This window comes from Prionailurus viverrinus, chromosome D4 (genome assembly GCF_022837055.1).
Source record: "Prionailurus viverrinus isolate Anna chromosome D4, UM_Priviv_1.0, whole genome shotgun sequence".
Classification (NCBI taxonomy): domain Eukaryota; kingdom Metazoa; phylum Chordata; class Mammalia; order Carnivora; family Felidae; genus Prionailurus; species Prionailurus viverrinus.
This window is the reverse complement of record NC_062573.1, coordinates 53,420,653-53,439,770: the sequence shown is the minus strand read 5'-3', so window position 1 is coordinate 53,439,770 and position 19,118 is coordinate 53,420,653.

Genomic DNA, 19,118 nt, shown 5'->3' with positions numbered 1-19,118 from the left:
AAAACGAAATAGGAAATAATACTTCAATGGTGTTACCTTTTTTTTTTTTAAATTTTCTGCTGATCTGAAGCAAAAATACAATTACCTTAGCTGAAACTCAGCATATTGTGTATTTCGTTCTAGGTTACTTTATAAATTGCAATTACCTTCATTTGTGGCTCTCACAAGATTATAGGTGACTGAGTACTTCATCAGCTAAGATCAGAATTTCCCATGGCACAAAACAAAACACTTGTATAATGATCTAGGAGAGTGGATTAAACATACTAAATGAGAGAGCTACACACTGAAAATGTTCACAGGATTATCAGTTTAGCTTTTCAAATCCATTCGATGGAAGTGAAACTGATGTAGCTGTGCTTAAGTGTCAGTGCCATTTTGTAGTTTAAACTTTTAAATTTCTGACTTTCAGCTCTTTGAGGCTTTCACCATTCTCAATGCTCAAGAGCAGGATCTACACTCTCCCCTTCCCCCAACGCCCCGCCCCCCCCCCCCCCCCCAGTGATGGATGTATATTCCTTCACTCCACCCAAGGTTCTTTCTGGTACAGGAGGGGTGGGGGACACAGAGGGGAGCATGCAGGTTCCCAAAGCAGAATCTCTGTAGATCTTCAGGGTCTAGAGTTTTTGTGCTTTTCTCTAGGACATTGATATTTAAAAAAGTATGTTAAATGGCTGGGCTGCACTGAATTCCCAAGGATTGGACATAGCAACTACAAAAACACTAAAAAAAAGTCTGTGTGAAATTTTACTCATCATCATCACTGAATCATCATCACTATTATTACTTAGTGGGTCACTGCTATATTTCAGGGCTTCAAGCACATTATGTCATTTAAACAACACAAAATCCTATGAAATAGTTATTATTATCTTGATACTTCTCAAATTGTACCTGTATTGCAAGAAAGTATACAGAATTTGGGTGCTAAAGTTATAATAAAAATATTAATTACAATAAAACAGTAATAAGTAATGCACTACTTACTATGTTGTTGGGATTTTTTTAAGTATATAAGCATGCTATTTATTTAATCTTTATTTATTTATCTCTAACCTTACTTAATCTTCCCAGCACACATAAGAGTTATCATCTCCATTCTGAGACAATAAGTTATAGTTACATAATATGCTTAATGACACAATTAGTAAGTGGCAGAACAAGGTTCAGACCAGACAGCCTGACTCTAGAGGTCACATACTTAACCACTACACCAAAAAAAGTTTTCATAAAAGGCAAAATGTCTCCAATTAAGGAGATTTATCTTTATTCTCCCTACCTATCTTCCATTGTCAAACAAAACAAAACAAAAAAGTCTTATTTGCAGAGTCTTACCTAACTTCAATAGGGGTATGATTTACCAAAGAATTTAAGTCTCGCTCTGTAGTTGGAGGTTTAAATGTTCACACACACACACATACACACACACACATATATATATATATATATATATAATATATTTCAGTACGTGATAATTATTCTCTTCCCTTATTTTGTCCTGAAATCTATAGTTTATCCATCCCCATGGATTGGAAATTTTATGTACGTAGTGCTTCTTATTATCCTTGAAAATATTTCTTTAGGCTAGTATCCAAAATCTATAAAGAGCTCACCAAACTCCACACCCGAAAAAACAAATAACCCAGTGAAGAAATGGGCAGAAAACATGAATAGACACTTCTCTAAAGAAGACATCCGGGGGTCGCCTGGGTGGCGCAGTCGGTTGGGCGTCCAACTTCAGCCAGGTCACGATCTTGTGGTCCATGAGTTCGAGCCCCGCGTCAGGCTCTGGGCTGATGGCTCAGAGCCTGGAGCCTGTTTCCGATTCTGTGTCTCCCTCTCTCTCTGCCCCTCCCGCGTTCATGCTCTGTCTCTCTCTGTCCCAAAAATAAATAAACGTTGAAAAAAAAAATTTAATAAAAAAAAATAAAAAAAAAAAAAGAAGACATCCGGATGGCCAACAGGCACATGAAAAGATGCTCAACGTCGCTCCTCATCAGGGAAATACAAATCAAAACCACACTCAGATATCATCTCACGCCAGTCAGAGTAGCCAAAATGAACAAATCAGGAGACGATAGATGCTGATGAGGATGTGGAGAAATGGGAACCCTCTTGCACTGTTGGTGGGAATGCAAACTGGTGCAGCCACTCTGGAAAGCAGCATGGAGGTTCCTCAGAAAATTAAAAATAGACCTACCCTATGACCCAGCAATAGCACTGCTAGGAATTTACCCAAGGGATACAGGAGTACTGATGCATAGGGGCACTTGTACCCCAATGTTTATAGCAGCACTCTCAACAATAGCCAAATTATGGAAAGAGCTTAAATGTCCATCAACTGATGAGTGCATAAAGAAATTGTGGTTTATATACACAATGGAGTACTACATGGCAATGAGAAAGAACGAAATATGGCCCTTTGTAGCAACGTGGATGGAACTGGAGAGTGTGATGCTAAGTGAAATAAGCCATACAGAGAAAGACAGATACCATATGTTTTCACTCTTACGTGGATCCTGAGAAACTTAACAGAAGTCCATGGGGGAGGGGAAGGGAAAAAAAAAGAGTTAGAGAGGGAAGGAGGCAAACCATAAGAGACTCTTAAAAACTGGGAATAAACTGAGGGTTGATGGGGGGTGGGAGGGAGGGGAGGGTGGGTGATGGGTATTGAGGAGGGCACCTTTTGGGATGAGCACTGGGTGTTTGTATGGAAACCAATTTGACAATAAATTTCATATATTGAAAAAAAATAAAAAAAATAAAAAAAATAAAATATTTCTTTATAGGCAGTGTGATATACATGCGTATTTTGTATTAATTTAATCTACACTCTATGGGAGGTCAGTTGGCCTAATGGAGAGAACATACTCCAATGATAACTAGCATTGTAAATTGTCTAATCAGAAGCCCACACTCCAAACACATGCACTTTACCTATCCTTATTGCTAATATTCTTATATCTGGTCAACATCAGATTAGCATAATGTATATTATAAAATGTGTTTTTTGTTACTGATAGAAGTGCAAGTGTTATTATTCAGACTTTCTTGCCCTTATAGGAGTGGGGTGTAAGAATCCAGAGACCAGGTTACCTATATCTTTTGGAAGGGACCTGAAGCCAGAATCTGAAATGGTCTGGTGATAACCCACTGATTCTGAGCATACTTGTCACCACACTGAATCCTGATGGTAACACATTTTTTGCATTTGCCCTAATTAAATATTTCATACAGGTAGGGTCAAACCACTAAAAAGAGATTACAGAATAAACTGGACGCTTATTTACCAATAAATGTTTGTATGTGTTATCAAATTCCTTCTGTTAAAGCCTCATTTTCATGGAACCGGGTTATAGGAGGAGACTTAAAACTCTTACCTGTCTCTACGCTATTTTTCTTTACCATAAAACACCTACTAATCATAAATGATCAATGCTTTATATCAGTTGGCAGCAGGAGTTTGTGTGTGTGAGTGCATACGTGAGTGCACATTTGCATACACACATACAGATACACCCACAAGGTAATGGTAAAATAGGAGGAATGGAATAGGAGACAGAATGGGGCTGCCAGCTATTTATATATGGGCTTATTTGTCCTTGTCCCTTAGGTTGGAAAGTTTTCATCCACAAATTCTCCTAAATTTCTTACTGGTGAGCAAGCCATTTATCTTTTGCTCCAGAGATGGTAACACGTTATTTATGATCCACACTTAACTACAGTTGTTCAGATCTCTGTCACTCCCAAGATTGATGGTTAAAATGCACTCTACCTTAGTCTACCCTCTTCAGTTTGCATGCCTTTATTTGTTCTTTGAAAGCCTGTGTTGTGTATATTTCATGGAAAAATCTGGTTTAAATGCTTTTCCTTTTACATTTTATGTGTGACAAATGTTCAAGCCACTTTTGTCCCTCAAAATTTCCATCATTATTGCTTTTTCCCTTTCTTCTAATGTTGCCATGCTTCTTCCTCATGTCTTTAAAATAAGAAAGCCATTTAGTAAGCAATGTAGTAAATACTTCTCCAAGCCCTTAGGACTTATATCATCCAACACTGTTTCTAAGCCGTTAGAGTCATGGTTTCCTTGACTTATAAGTTTTCATTTAAAATCCATGTTCTTTGCATTTGTCTATATGAATTAATAAGCATTGTCTACTAAGAATGGTATTTCTTGAAATGTTTTCCCTTCTTACCTTTTGTTTTTATTTTCTGCTCTGAAATTAGCCATGATCTTTTCCAACTAAGAGTGAAGATATATTGAGGAACCAACAGAAACCTTCATTTGGCCCAGTCCAGAGTAAAAACATAGGTATTAGTAAAATCACTTTCAATGGTTTAGATAAATAATGCTGTGGTTCAGTAACAAATAATTCACAGTAAAAACAACAACAATATTATTTTCTACTCCTATAGAGTCTATTCAAGTTTGAGGGACAGTCCAGGATAGCTCTGCTCTATGTGGTAACTCAGGGATCCATGCTACTTTTATCTTGTGGTTATGCCATTTGCAACACTTGGCGGATGTGGTTTCCAAGTCAGTGTAAGATACAGTTAGAAGGTCATCTACTGGGTCTTAAGTACTTTGCTCATAAATGACACACATTCTTTCTCCTTACAGCACATTGTCTGGACCTAGGCAATGCCTGTTTAACTGCAAGAAGTGAGGTGTGACTGTTTCTGCCTAATATTTTCATAGAGGAAAAGTTATGGGATTGCTGAGGCCCTCTGGTATTAATACCACTAAGAGCAATGGAATGCTAATGAATATGTAGGGTAAACATGCATCTAAGTGTTCAAAGTGATCTTTGTAACTGGCATCTCCACTTAGAGATATGCATGACTGGCATCTCATCAAACCAAAGTCAGTTTTCCCTTCACCATCCCCTGGTCCTCACAAAATGCTAAAAACAAAAGGGGATCTTCTTTTATGCCATAGTCAGCCTATTCCTCTCTTACAGTCAAGAGCAGTAATGATGAGGGAGTAAGGTGAGGAAGTTTTGGTGACTCTTTTGGCAATAAATGATAAAGGAAGTCTTCCTACTGGACCTCTGTATCTATAAGATTGTATCCTATTGTGGATCAGTATCTTAAAAATTTTAAAAGAATTTTTCAACTTTGACACCTTCCTGAGCTCATTATACCTTATCTATATATATGTACAGACTAGCAGCAAAGTCCTTAAAAATGCAACATCTGTGAATTTTTCTTTGATGATGCAGAATGGAAAATGGAAATCTGGGAAGCTGAAGACTTGTCAAGAGAATAGGTTCTGGAGTCATTCAGGTCCTGGTTTAAATTCTCTCTCAGGTGTCCATTTACCATTTGATCATGAGTGAGTTAATTAGCCTGTCTGAATCTCTCTGAAATGGAGATACAACCTCAGTGGTGGTTGTGAAAATAAAATAAGATAATGTGCATTAGCAGGACGTGCAGTTAGAAGTAAGCATTCAATGAATAATGGTTGTTAATTTAATAACCAAAAATAGTTCCAATGCATAGAAGGAGAGAAGAGCTGCCAAAAAAAAAGAAGGAAAAAAAAGAAAAAAGAAACAGAGAATACAGTATATGCTTAGGAGATCTCCCTAATTTTAAATCTCCCTAAAATTAATTAATATTAACACAAATATTAACCAGAGATTGATATTCCAGAGATTTGAGGCCTCATTTAATATTTCTGTTGTGTGACATTTTTCCAATATTTGTCTTCATCTTTTTTTGCTAATGAGTGGGGATAAGGTTGTTTAATAGTAATGTTTCTTATTTTTTTTTTTTTTTACTCTGGCTAGAGATGGTGGCCTTCCCAATCTAGTAGGAAATCTAGGAATGTGCCAGGTACAATAGGCCAGATGGAAAGAAGGCTCAGATTTTGAAAATTGATATGCAAATTGAAGACCAGAGGGCTATTTGTAAGGAGACCATACAAATGGAGGAAAAGCAATGTGACCTGGATCAGATAGGACTGGACCAAATGAGCTTGGTACCATATCAGGAGATCCAAAGGGACACTATGGGATTCAAGTTTGGGATGAGGACAGGGATAATATCATGACTCCTTATCAGAGAAAGATGTCTGGCAGGGGAAATGAAACAAGTTTTTCTCTAGTCTCAAAGGGCTCTAAATCTTTGTTTGAAAGATAATACTGTGCACACTTTTACATCTATGATATCCTCAAATCCTGTCTCTGATCCTTTTCCCATTCCATTTACTCTCAAAAGTGATAGCACACAAATCATAACCCTGGCACATCTGTAGAACAGCTCTTCTCAAAGGGTGGTCTCCAGATCAGCATCTACAACATCATCTGGGAACCTGTTGAAATGCAAATTATTGTCCCTACCCCAGTCCTGAATTAAAAACTCTGCAGGTAGACCCAGGAATCTTTTTTCTACAAGCATTTTGGCTGATTCTGATGAACACTAAAGTCTAAGACACATTGTTACAGAATATATTACAGTGTTCTCTTATTCAGTATCTCCAAATATAACTCATCCTTCTCTCCCTCCTCATTTCTAGTAACATACCCAGTTCCACTATTTATAACATAAATGTCTCTTCCATTGTAAGGCTAACTTCACCAACCAGAAACTTGGATTTGTCCTCTTCTCCTTACCCACTCCTCATATCAAATCACCACTCATCCAATCACCAAACAGCCCATATCCATCTTCTCTTCCTCCCTTCAGACCACCATCAACTCACACTGTACTATTGAAAGGTCTTGCTGAGACACTATTTTGTGCCAGATTTCATGTTAGGCCAGAGTCAGCAAACTGTAGACTTCAGGATATATCTCGGTCATGGCTTGCTTTTGTACACAGGGTTTTATTAAACTATAGCCACACTTGGGTGACTTGTATGGTTCAGTTGATTGAGCATCCGACACTTGGTTTTGCCTTAGGTCAGGATCTCATCTCAAGTCATGATCTCATAGTTCCTGGGATCAAGCCCCATGTCAGGTTCTGTGCTGATGTCAGAGCCTATTTGGCATTCTCTCTCTCTCTCTCTCTCTCTGCCCCTCCCCTGCTCTTTCTTTCAAAATAAACAAAGAAACTTAAATAATATATTACCACACTCGTTTGAAAAAAAATATTGTCTGTGATTTCTTTTGTGCTATGACTGAGTTGAGTAGTGATAATAGAGACTGTATGGTGCATAAAGTCTAAAATATTTACTATTTCACCATTTATTGAAAAGCTCTGCCAAGCCCTAGGCACTGAGCATACATGGAGAGAAGCACAGATGTCATATATGTCCTCATGGAACTTACTGTCCAGCAGGGAAAATCAGAAGATAGAGTGGGCTACCCAGTTATCCAGGTCAGGAGAGTCAAAGGAAATGTGGAAATTCATCAGACAAAGAGAAAAGGAGAAAAGTGTTACACTCAGAGGAAATAACTTATTTATATCATTTAGTAAATAATTTCTCTCTGTACTTAGTATAGTCCTTAGTACAGTACATTCTGATTATCGATATAGTTGGCTGTCCAATAATCATTTCATAAAATCTTTTGACTCTGTCTTTAAAGCAGAAACCTTCAGGTCACTCCCTTCCAAGTAGGAGTCCGAGTTGTACAGCGAGTCCTGGTCCTAGAAGTGATTATAGATGTGACATGGGGCAGCAGTGGAAACACCTCTTTTGAGCACAACAGACACTCCATGTTGAGATGCTAAACAAATTTCTTCCTGTAAGCTCAACACATGCTTTGGCTCTTGCCAAAAGTAGTGACTATCGGATTGCATTTTACATCTGTGAACAAGTAATCTGGGTAGAACAGTACTGGTGATACATTTTGCCCCAGGATGTGTGGCAAAAGTGTATGCACCACGAAGTTTTCAAGGCGAATTGTATGAAAGATGTGAAATGAGTTTGGTTATGTGTTCCTCTTTCCCACTGAAAATTCTTTTCCTCTTTGTAGAAACACTTGAGGAAAACATTTGAAAAATCACACAAACTCAAAAAACGTTATCTGAAATAATTATAGAGGCATTTATTTCCTTTAATTGCATGCAACTAAAAAAAAAAATCTTCCGTCTCCTCACCAGAGATAAGCACTTCAGAAGCACTTTCCTCTTTATTCTGGGAGAAAAGAAAGGTACAGAAACAGGGGTCCAAGCCACGGTTGCTAAGACTCCAATTTGTGGCCATATTGCTGTAACCTTATCTGCTCTGACTGCTCTCCTACCATCTCAGGTAAAACACGTGTGCCATCCTCCTTTCTGCCTACAGATCCATGCTAGAATAATTCCACCTGTTTTGTATCTGGCACTGATCCTTTTGGCATGAAAAATGGAAACACTGGGACCGTTAGAGCTCTGTCTACATTTCCAACATCTCGCTGGGTACCCTCCTCCAGCTAATAACTCGTTCCCGTAGAAATGGTACATTTTCACTTCAGGCAGGGATGTCTTCGGATGGCTGTTTTAGAGGTAGAAGTAGTTAGGGGATCGGAGAGACTTCTTAATTTCCCCCTCCTCTCCAACTTGTAACATTTCTCATGAATCAGATCATTGACTGCTTGCTGCTTTTTCTCCTGCACAGGCTGCTCCTGTTATCACCAGCATTACTTTCAATCTTGTTGCAGATCTAGCTGATTAAAAACACTAGTCTTGAGAAAATTCTCTTTCTTGAAAGTCAATGCTTGTGGGAGATTAGGACTATTTATATTGTAAGGCAGTCCCTTCAAAGCCTCTGGTGGCTTTACTCTCTTGACTGATGCAAACCTCAACTAATTCTCTTTATCCAGATAATCCACTCGCTTCCAATATTCATCAAATGGCAAAATGAAAAGCTTTTAAGAAAGAGAATAAATGTGCAGGCTTAAAATCACATAGAATTTTAGTCTTAATAAAATTGCAAAAGAAATTATGAGGAGATCAGGGTTCTGAATCTTCTTCCCAATGCGATAACTTAAAAATCCATGAGACCATAGCAAATATATTTTGTACCTCTTGAATTGCTTTAGCAGGTGTTTGGATCACAAACTTTTGATTAGGAAAAAAAATTGTGTTTTTTTTTCTCTCTGATAATATTACCATAAGACAAACTCCCCCTATCTGAGCTCCTGTTCCTTTCCTTTATGTGTGTGGAATTTTCCATGGCACTATCTCCCCATTTGATGCCCAAATAAAATTCATTGGATATTTAATATGCAGTGACCACACACAAGGTACTTACAAACATACAATATCTACAATAAAAGAGGGAAATCTCGTCCTGGGGGAGTTTCTAGTATTATAGTAAATCTTGATGGAGTTGTTCTGAGTTAAGGGCAGAAAACCAGGGGAAGCTGAAAGACTCAGTACGTTTTGTTTTGTTTTGTTTTTTTCTGATTTAGTCATTCTTATAGCACTAAAAGAAAGAAAATGCAGTGAGGAAAGGGATGTTTTTGAAGCAGTGACATCTAATACTCCAGTCCCAAATTTATGAAATTAATAGTTGAACAGATTTCTCAGACTACCTATAAGATATGCGACTTTAAAGTGTTATAAATTATGCCTCACGACCCCTAACTGTGGTAGAGATTACACGTAGAATGATACTACAGAATTCTTACTGTTGCTGCCAGAATACCACCAAGAAATATCCAGTAGTTTCCAAATGCATTAAAAAGCAATATAGCAATTCTTTCACACTTTAAGAATTCCGTCCAAGAGAGGAAAAATTTAAAATGCCTCAGTTTTCTATGGCAATATGCTATCACTAGGTATCAGTTGACTTAGTGTTCACCAAAAGAGGGTCTGATATCTGGAGCAAAAGAATGTGAGAATAAAAGACCATTCAGGGTAGGAGCTAGCATATTTCTTTCCCAGGTTCACACTGTATTTCATGAATGGGCTGTTTCAGGCAAGTAGAGTAAAATGGTGAGGATCATTGTAAGAAAGCAAACAGAAGAGCTGTAAACCACACTCTATTGTCAAACACAAAAACTACCAGTCAATGCTTAGTCAATGCCAACCAAAAAAAGCAAACGACAGACCAATCACGCTGCCTGTAGGGTTTCATGCAGATCCCTTGGTTTCTACAGAGTGGTTTGGGTACCCAGAGGATGGGTATTGATAGTCAAACAGCTAAGGTTAGTGCATTTGTGTTTGCTTGTGGGCCCTGTTACTTGATAGCTCCACAATGAAACAAGGGATGCGCTGAGTTGTAAAATGATAAAGGTCGTCTGTAATGCTTAGCCTGGGAAAAGCCTCTTATATAAGTCCTATTGAGGGCTTGTTGGAGATAGAAAACCTCAGTGTGTATATCTGGTCCTATTGGTGGACTCCATCCCAAAATATTTGACTGAAAAGAGAACAGTAAGTTGATTTCTTCTTAGCTAAATATTTCTTAACCGTGTCACCAGTGGGAATACTGGCATTTCTCAAACCCAATCCACAATGTAAATGTAAGAGCAACTCTTAATTATTTGTTACTGGGAATAAAAGAGGTCTGACTGCCTTCCTTTGCCCTACAAAGACTACGAGGCATCCCAGATCAAGAATTTTACCTTCTCCAAAATATATGTGAAAATCAATGTAAAGTTTTTGTTTCATTATTCTATGGCTAGGTAGGTGGTTGCCATTGGAGGGGGTGGCTTTGACATGACTCCCAGTTTTTATGCCTTGGGCACAATCTAAAAGGTGAATGACTACATGAAGCATGGCCTCTATTCTGGAGACCTCTTTGCAGATTATGGGGCTTGTGGGGAACCATTTTCTCCCTGAATTTGAATTGAGACTCTGCTGAACAAGGGGTGCATGAGTGTCTGACTTTGGCTCAGGTCATGATCTTGTGGTTCCTGAGTTTGAACCCTGCCTCGGGCTCTGTGCTCACAGCTTGGAGCCTAGAGCCTGCTTCGGATTCTGTGTCTCTTTCACTCTCTGCCCCTCCACTGTTTGCACTTCTCTCTCTCTCTCTCTCTCTCTCTCTCTCTTTCTCTTTCTCAAAAATAAACATTTAAAAAATTTGAAGCTCTACTGAGCTCAAAGGTCAGTGTTATTCTTAGGAGACTGTATTTATGAAATGGTATATCTCCATCTCATGCTGGTGGATAGACTTTATAGACAGCCAAATTTAGAGTGACCAAACCAAGCTTGCATTGCTGTCTTAAACTGGGGTGTAGAAACATTGCCTTCCTTCCTTGAAGTCTATAATATTGCTTCAGGCTCAATAACTTTTAGACTTTGGTAAATTTGTTGCTGGTGGCTATTCTGTTTTGCCAACTCCCTGAAAGAAGGAGGTATGCTGGTAGTGAGGACTGCAAAAGAATGTCCAGAGGGGAGGGAAGCAAGTATAGAAATTGGGATATGTTTCTATATGCAGAGGTTTTTCTCTTTGATCTAGGAAACAATCCTGTATTTTGAGAATAATTATTTACATATTTTAGCTAAGTCTGATGCAACTAAAGTCTGATGCAAATAATTATTTACACATTTTAGCTAAGTCCAATGCAACTAAAATCCTTTATCCTATTTATTGTAATGGAATGATTATATTTAAGTCAGTTTTCTGAGTTCACTTTATTTATTTATTTATTTATTTATTCATTCATTCATTCATTCATCAACTCATTCATTCATTCATCAACTCATTCATTCATTCATCCACTCATTCATTTACAGAGGGAGAGAGAGCCAGAAGGTGTGGGTGGGGAGGGGCAGAGAGCGAGGGAGAGAGAGAATTCCAAGCTGGCTCCATGCAATCAGCGTGGAACCTGATGAAGGGCTCATGTGACCCCATGAACTGTGAGAACATGACCTGAGCCCAAATCAAGAGCCAGACATTCAACAGAATGAGCCACCCAGGCACCTCCTGTTTTCACTTTAAATATTACTTTCACAGAAAAGGTTCCCATATACCCAGGGGATGAGACTCTTCAACCATATCTGAAAACTTGCACTTTTCATTTACAATACTTGCTCCAGTTTGCAATCTCTGTTGGTGATTATATAATTTATCCAGAAGTGTAGTTTGCTCCCTCTTGGCTCTCCAGCACTTCATGAAATGTCTGATGCATAACAGGAATTCATTAAGTCTTTGCCACATAAAGAAATGCCCCATAGGGAAGTTTGGAGTGGTGAAGAGTCTGACATGGGAGGAAGAGGATGGACAATGGCCTAACTTTCTCCTTCCCAAATACATTAAAGGAACGTGACCCTTGGAGAAAGACAATGCCTGGGCACTAGATAGAAACTTTGAAGTACTTTTTGTTCTTCATGCAGTTTTAGTATGTTGTAAGTAAGTAAAATATGATCTAAATTTAGTATCTTTTTCCAAATGAGAGCTCAGGAAATTAACTTTTTTTCAGGGTGCACTCAACTTATATTCAAGTAATTAACTCTTGAGTGTAAAAGGACTGCTAGATTTGAAAAACACAACTCCAATGTGCCTTAATCCTTTCATTAACATTTTGTTTTACTTACTACTTTACCATTTTTAGTAATTTATAATATGTATTGTACTTAGTATAATCAAATGATCCAAATGAGATATGCACACAAAACGGCAACACCTCAAAAACATGATACACATAAGCTATTTTTAAATTACTTTATACTTGAGAATTTCACTAAGTGTCTTGCCCATTCCCAGGGCGGAGTAGGTGAGCACACTGAGTTGCTAAATCTCTTATGCACTTTATCTCTGTATATGCTTAAAATAATGTTGCAACACAGTTATTGTATAAAGATTTCCTGAATAAACAAATAAAACAATGGATCCTTCCCCTTTCCTAGAATCAAGTAAACTCAAGAGGCTTTATTTTAATATTAATGTGTCAAGAAAAAAAACCTTTTACAGCTTGATACTGAAATGTCATGGGTTGTAATATTTTCAGAAATTGTAAGGCTGTCATTTGCCCCATTTCATGAAAAACTAGATTGATTATATGTAATGATAGAGGTAAAGTAAAGAAAGGATCAAGAAAGGATGGATCCAGCTTTTGTAACATCTGAAGTTCATACAACATGGGGGATCTCTTTTGCCAGAAAAATAATTTTAAAAACTTACAACTATAAATTTAGTCACAAGTGCTTAGATAGAACCAGACAAGAAAGGTACACAAAGCATAAAGCTCATGAGCCTTAGACCAAATCTGCTTCTGGTGCTTACACTACAGAATCACCCACACTTGGGTTTTCTGGTCATTGTAGAACACAAACAATAATTGTTGCAGCTTTCAACAGTGACTCTACAGGATTTGAAAGCTGAATGGCATCATAAAAATTTTTAAATATTTTTAGCAGAAATTATATGATAATAAAAATACTTCCTCAATTATTAACATGACCATATGACCTCCCTGAGAATACATGGCAAGATTGATTCCAAAACTATAAGAATTCACAGGCTGAGTGAACAGCCCCACTTAACTGACCATTTTCTGCAGAAGTTAAACTGGGAATAGAAAAATCCTGCCCAATTTTACACTGTATGCACAGTGATTTAGTTCCCAGCAACTTTTTAGTCACACCCTGGCTTCCTATCTACCTTCTAGGAATGTCCATTTTTATTCTCTATGTCAAGAATCTAAACAACTATCTCTTACTAGCCTGCACAATGGAGAGAGACTAGAACCTTCCAGCTTTGTTCATATCCTCCTATCTTTTTTTTTTTATTTGAGAATATGACAAGGCAATGCTGATGACCTAGAAGTTATCTGCATGCATGGGCAGATGATAATTGAGCAAGTAAGGTGATTAGAAAGCATGAGCTCAACATACTCTGCCCTTTTTACTTTTTAAAAAATTTTACATAATTCCATATGATCAGTGAAGGATGACATGTTCATTCTACCTTAAAGTAAATTATGAGAGCACTTTATTTTTTAATTTTTTAATAAAACGCAAATCCAACACTCCCATTACTTCTGACAAAAGTTGAGCACATGCAATCACACTGTAATCCATGATTATAAGAGAAAGTTAGTGGGCCTAAAACTGTGGTTGTGGATATGGACATTATTCATCTAAAAAGAGATTAAGGTTCACATATTTCCATGTCATGTGGAAAGACCAAGACACTAATGGAGACATCTGTAATCTTTTCTTTATTAACATAAAAAATACCCTGCCTAACCTGCATGTTCTTTAGTATGGCATCCTGGGTTCTCTGGAGAAGTGAAATAGATTGGTTTAACATTTTTTAGTTAATCTTATGACTGTTTACTACTTCATGGGTTTATTGAGCTAGTCACTGGACTATAAATTACAGTATAAACCAATTAGTTGTCTTCCTAAAAGCAGCTGGTATAACTCCCACATGCTACCTTTTAACAATAACAAAAGACTAGTTTCTCCACCAATGTCAGAAATTTGATTAAAAACAGTGGAGTGATAACTCTTTGGGTTATAATTTACTTATAAGAAACTCTATTTTTAAAGCAAAGTTGAAGATATTCATACTAAAATGCAGTATAGGTTCAAAAGCTCAAACACATTCCCATAATACATTTTCTCTGCAAGATTAAGTGACTACTGAATCAGTCTCTGTCATGTTTTCCATCTCAAACTATTCAACATTTTAAATTTGTGTTTGGCAAATAATGGCTGAAGTCATATCATTTTCCAAACTCTTCTGAAAAAACATTTTCTTGAAGAATGCCAATTGGTAGACACCCCATAAAGATCTTAGAGTCTAAATAGCTTGTGATGTGCATGATTATATCCCTCTCCTACGGATTCACAGTCCACAATGACATATTGAATGCTTTGAGAAGTCATGGGGTAGAGAAGTCCTAGACTGAAGACAACTATCCTTCAAATTAATTCGAATAAAGATGTCATTATGTAGTTTCTTATTAACATTTTGCAGAACAGTGTTCTGGAGACCATCAGCTTGAAAAGTGCTGAATCGGTAATTGCAAGGACACCATGATGATGTACGCCATCAGGTACTTGTCATACTTCAGAAGCTCAAAAAGCATCCTCCAATGAACTCAGTAGCACTCAGGCAATCTGTCTCATTAGCATAAATTATTATTAATTTATATATACATGTGAGATTTGAGGCATATCTGTCAAATATGATAACTATGCATGGCTCCATTTATTATAAAAGCCATCTCTTTAGATTTAGACATTGTTTTGCAGACTATCTAAATAGTATAGTTTTTTAGAAGTTTTCTAGACAAGTTCTAAATCACAAAAGTGAACCATCTGGAGAGGGTGGTAAAAATCAGTCCTGGAGAATCTGATAGAGTAAGTTTCGAATAGTAATCACTCTGATATTTGTAGCTTAAAATTTCCTCCAGAAATTCTTTTCTGAACCAAATTTGGGAAATACCAATCTAGGTCAAACTTTCCAAGAATCCCATTCACAATATTTCAATATATACTGATTTCAAAGCCTTTAGGCTTTAGGAAGTATTTATACCTCAATGATAGTTTGTGTCATTGTTAAAAATACTCTCTTAAAAAAAAGGAAAGAAAGGAAAAAGAAAAAAAAATCTCTTTCTTGAATCTAAATATAATTAAGAGCTAGTACTTACTGGCTGCTTATTAAATGCCAAGCACTATACTAAGTACCTCTTTGAATTACTTGATTTTTTTTTGTCATTACAATGGTGTGACATAGATGCTATTATTATTTGCTTTTATTAATGAGGAAAATAAAACTTATAGAAGTTATATAGCACTTTTAGGAATCATATTTTTAGTTCAAACATTTATGAAGAAGGCAGGATTATTTTTGTTGTAGTAAATCAAACACTAAATGGCACAAACACTGTAATAAACACCATCCATATATGAAAATATGGTCATATTTTATTTTACCTTTTTGAAAATTTCTATACCTGTAAAGAACTTGACAAGATATGTTTTTGATTCACATACAGAACAATATTTATTCAACCAAGAATTACTCTAAAGATTCTTGAAGTCTATAAACTCAAGAAATGTTCAGTGAATATCAAAATAGTCACTATCACCATTTATTTAATATTCCCAGAAATTTGTTAAGTGAAGGGAGACACCTCTTTCCAGTCTACCAAAGAAGGTATACTAATCAGGTATTTTAGAAAACAACAAAAAAATAGATGCTTGAAAAGTGCCTTCACTATTAACACTTGCAGACTTCATATGTCACTCAGTGACATTTGGTTTTCTGAGATGTTACAAAGAAATGGTGTGTTACAAAACAGTAGCGTTACCTGTCAGATATTATTTCTAGCGTTGCTGATAAAGAGAAGCAACATTTTACAGAGTCTAGTCTTTGGAAAGATAAATCTATATGAGGCTACGTTAGCCTTTTATAAGTGTAAGACTTTTTTTAAATTTTTTCACTTCTATCTATTTAATTACAGAAATCAATGATAAGTGTTTCAAAGAAAGCTCTTCATACATAATAAAAATGGTGGAGTAAGTAACTATTATAAATTTATGAATTGAGTTAGCTGAAAGCTTCAAATACATGAAGAGGCATTATTCCATTTTTTCCCCTTTAGTTAAATCTCCATGCTGGGTTTTATTTGGGACACTTCTGTACCCCAAACTTAGTTTTAACTGAACGTTTAAAAGGATTTTAAGCTTGATAGTTTCTAAGCTCTCTCCCATCTTGAAACACTGTGATACTTGCTACAGTGCACATCAAGAACATAAAGTTAGTTGGCTCAGCTGTCCAAAGAACTATGGATTGAAATGCTGTGTTTCTGGTTTACATTCTGTGTCACAGACATAGGCTGCACGCATATTCCCAACTAATGTTTCTGTCAGTGCATGGGATAATGTGTTAGATTATGGAAAACTCATCCCCTTACCTAGAAAACAACACAAACTCAACCCGTTCCTGGTGGTGATAAAAACAATCTTTGTATAAAAATGTTAGCGTATCACCATTAATACAGTAACTGCCATTTATTTTAAAAGAAAAAGACCTTTAGAGGATGCAACATGTGGACCATGGCATTCTGCAATGTCTACTCTTTAAGATACTTTAATTTGCTGTTTTTTGTTTGTTTGTTTGTTTGTTTGTTTAGCAAGCCTGAGAACCATGGAGAGAAAGAGAAATAAGAGTCAAAGCAGGACTACTGCATTCATGCAGGAGAGTCATCCATTTTTAGTGGAAAAATTCCGGCATTTAACGAATACTGAAACACTAATATTTTTATTTGTAGTAAGAATTAGGGACACTTATGCAGACATGGTTTCATGCTGCCTGTACTATGTAGTGTGACATAAAGAGTATCATTCATTTAATTACTCAGTAGAATAAGTCATATATTAACTACCAATTTGAAAGAGACTGCCAGTTACATGCTGTATAAAGTCATGAGCCTTATTGTAGTCCAGATTAGAAAGCCGACATGGAACTCTGCTTCCTCAGTTACATATAATCAGATATATCCTGAGAGACAAAAATTTTCCCAATGGCATCAGGAAAGCCACATGTTGTTAGCTAAGTAACCAGTCTGCAGACTGATAAAAATGGAACACATGGTTTCTTACCAAAATGAAGGGTTAGAAAGTAATTATAATTTCTAGAGTAAAACTTGGGTTCCTTCAAAATAAAAGAATGCAGCTTGTTTTATTTTATCTCAAATTATACTAGATAAGAATTCCAGAATAAAAGGAATTTTTTTGAAGAGTATACTCTAAAAGTTATCAAATGCAAATTTAGAACAAAACAAAAATCGTTTTGGCAAGGGTTCAACAGGAATCAATGAATCAGACAATGAATCGTAGTCAACCAAACTGACCGGGTGGTGGTGATGTGGAGCATAGTGATGTAAAAGGAGACAAGTAGAAGAAATGGAATATGTCTAAGCTAGAATACACCTTGGAAAAAGTTAACTGACCAATGGACAACTATTGGATTCTGTAGGCATTTTGTCTAAAAGGAGGGGTTGGGGGGAGGGAACTACCAAAACTGCCTAGGGAATTATTATGGCTAGTAAACAAAGCATGCAGCAAGCAGGGGACAAATAAAATCCTACCTGCATATCTATGCTTAGGAAGCAAAGAAACTGAGCCATATCAACTTAAGTGTGCACCATACATGATGAGGCATTATGGCATAGATGCCTTTGATCTAACAGTAGACATTTTCTTGGGAGAGGCATTAGCAGCAAATACTTTGGGCAAGCCTGGAAAAAAGAGGTAGACCTTTTAAATAATGTTCATTGAATGTTATTTGCACATACTAATAAGATTATATGTATATATACACATGTGCACACACATGTATGTGCACACACATGTGTATATATCATTTATGCATACATGTATGTATACATATGTGTGTGTTTTCTTGTGCCAAAATAAGGCTCTCTAGCTTTCTCTGAATAATAGTCCTGAAACAAATGCAGAAAATACCACATATAATCAATATATTTATTGATGCATTTCTAATATGGTTGGTCAAATACAGACTAAATTTAGCCCAGAGCAGAATGGCAAAACGGCCATAACTGCTTTCAAGACGATTATAAGACCAGGGGAAAAAAGCAATTATAGAATCTCTCTCTAAAGCTGTTTTGTTTTTCTCTTTTTGGTTTTTTTTTTGTTTTGTTTTGTTTTCAGGTTGGTTTTTGTTTTGTTTTGTTTTGTTTTTGTTTTTGTAAAAACAACTAACAAAACCAAACAATTCAGCTCATACCAAACCTGATTCATTTGATTCCTGGTGAGTTCAGACCTGCTGGCTGCTATTTCAAGCCTCATTTCTTTTTGACCTCATATAATAAAGTTGAAGCCAGCCAGTTTCCATTCAGCTTTGTTGCATTGTCTGCCAGTTTATAAGGCTTTATGTTTGCATCAAAAATGTTATAGGAGAAAAAACAAAAGAAGTCACAAATCTGGGCAATTTTCCCTATTTTACACAGATTTAAAAATTGTTGCAAAAGTTGCCAACCACTGGACATACTTGATAGCAGAAAATAACACAAACACTGAAAATCTCTGTCACTATTCTGTTAACTCCTTATAACATATATTTGCTGTACCGATTCCCCTTATTTCCTTGCTTCATCCCTCTCTTCCTTTCTTCTTGCTCCCCTCCCTCCTGTCTACCCATCCAGTACTTTCTCTACTTCTTTCTGTGTGCTGGGCTCTCTTAAGTTTGTCACAGTCTAACAGGAAAAGAGACACCTAAGCCAACACTGGCCTACAGCATAGCCAAATAGGGGTTTCTCCACAGT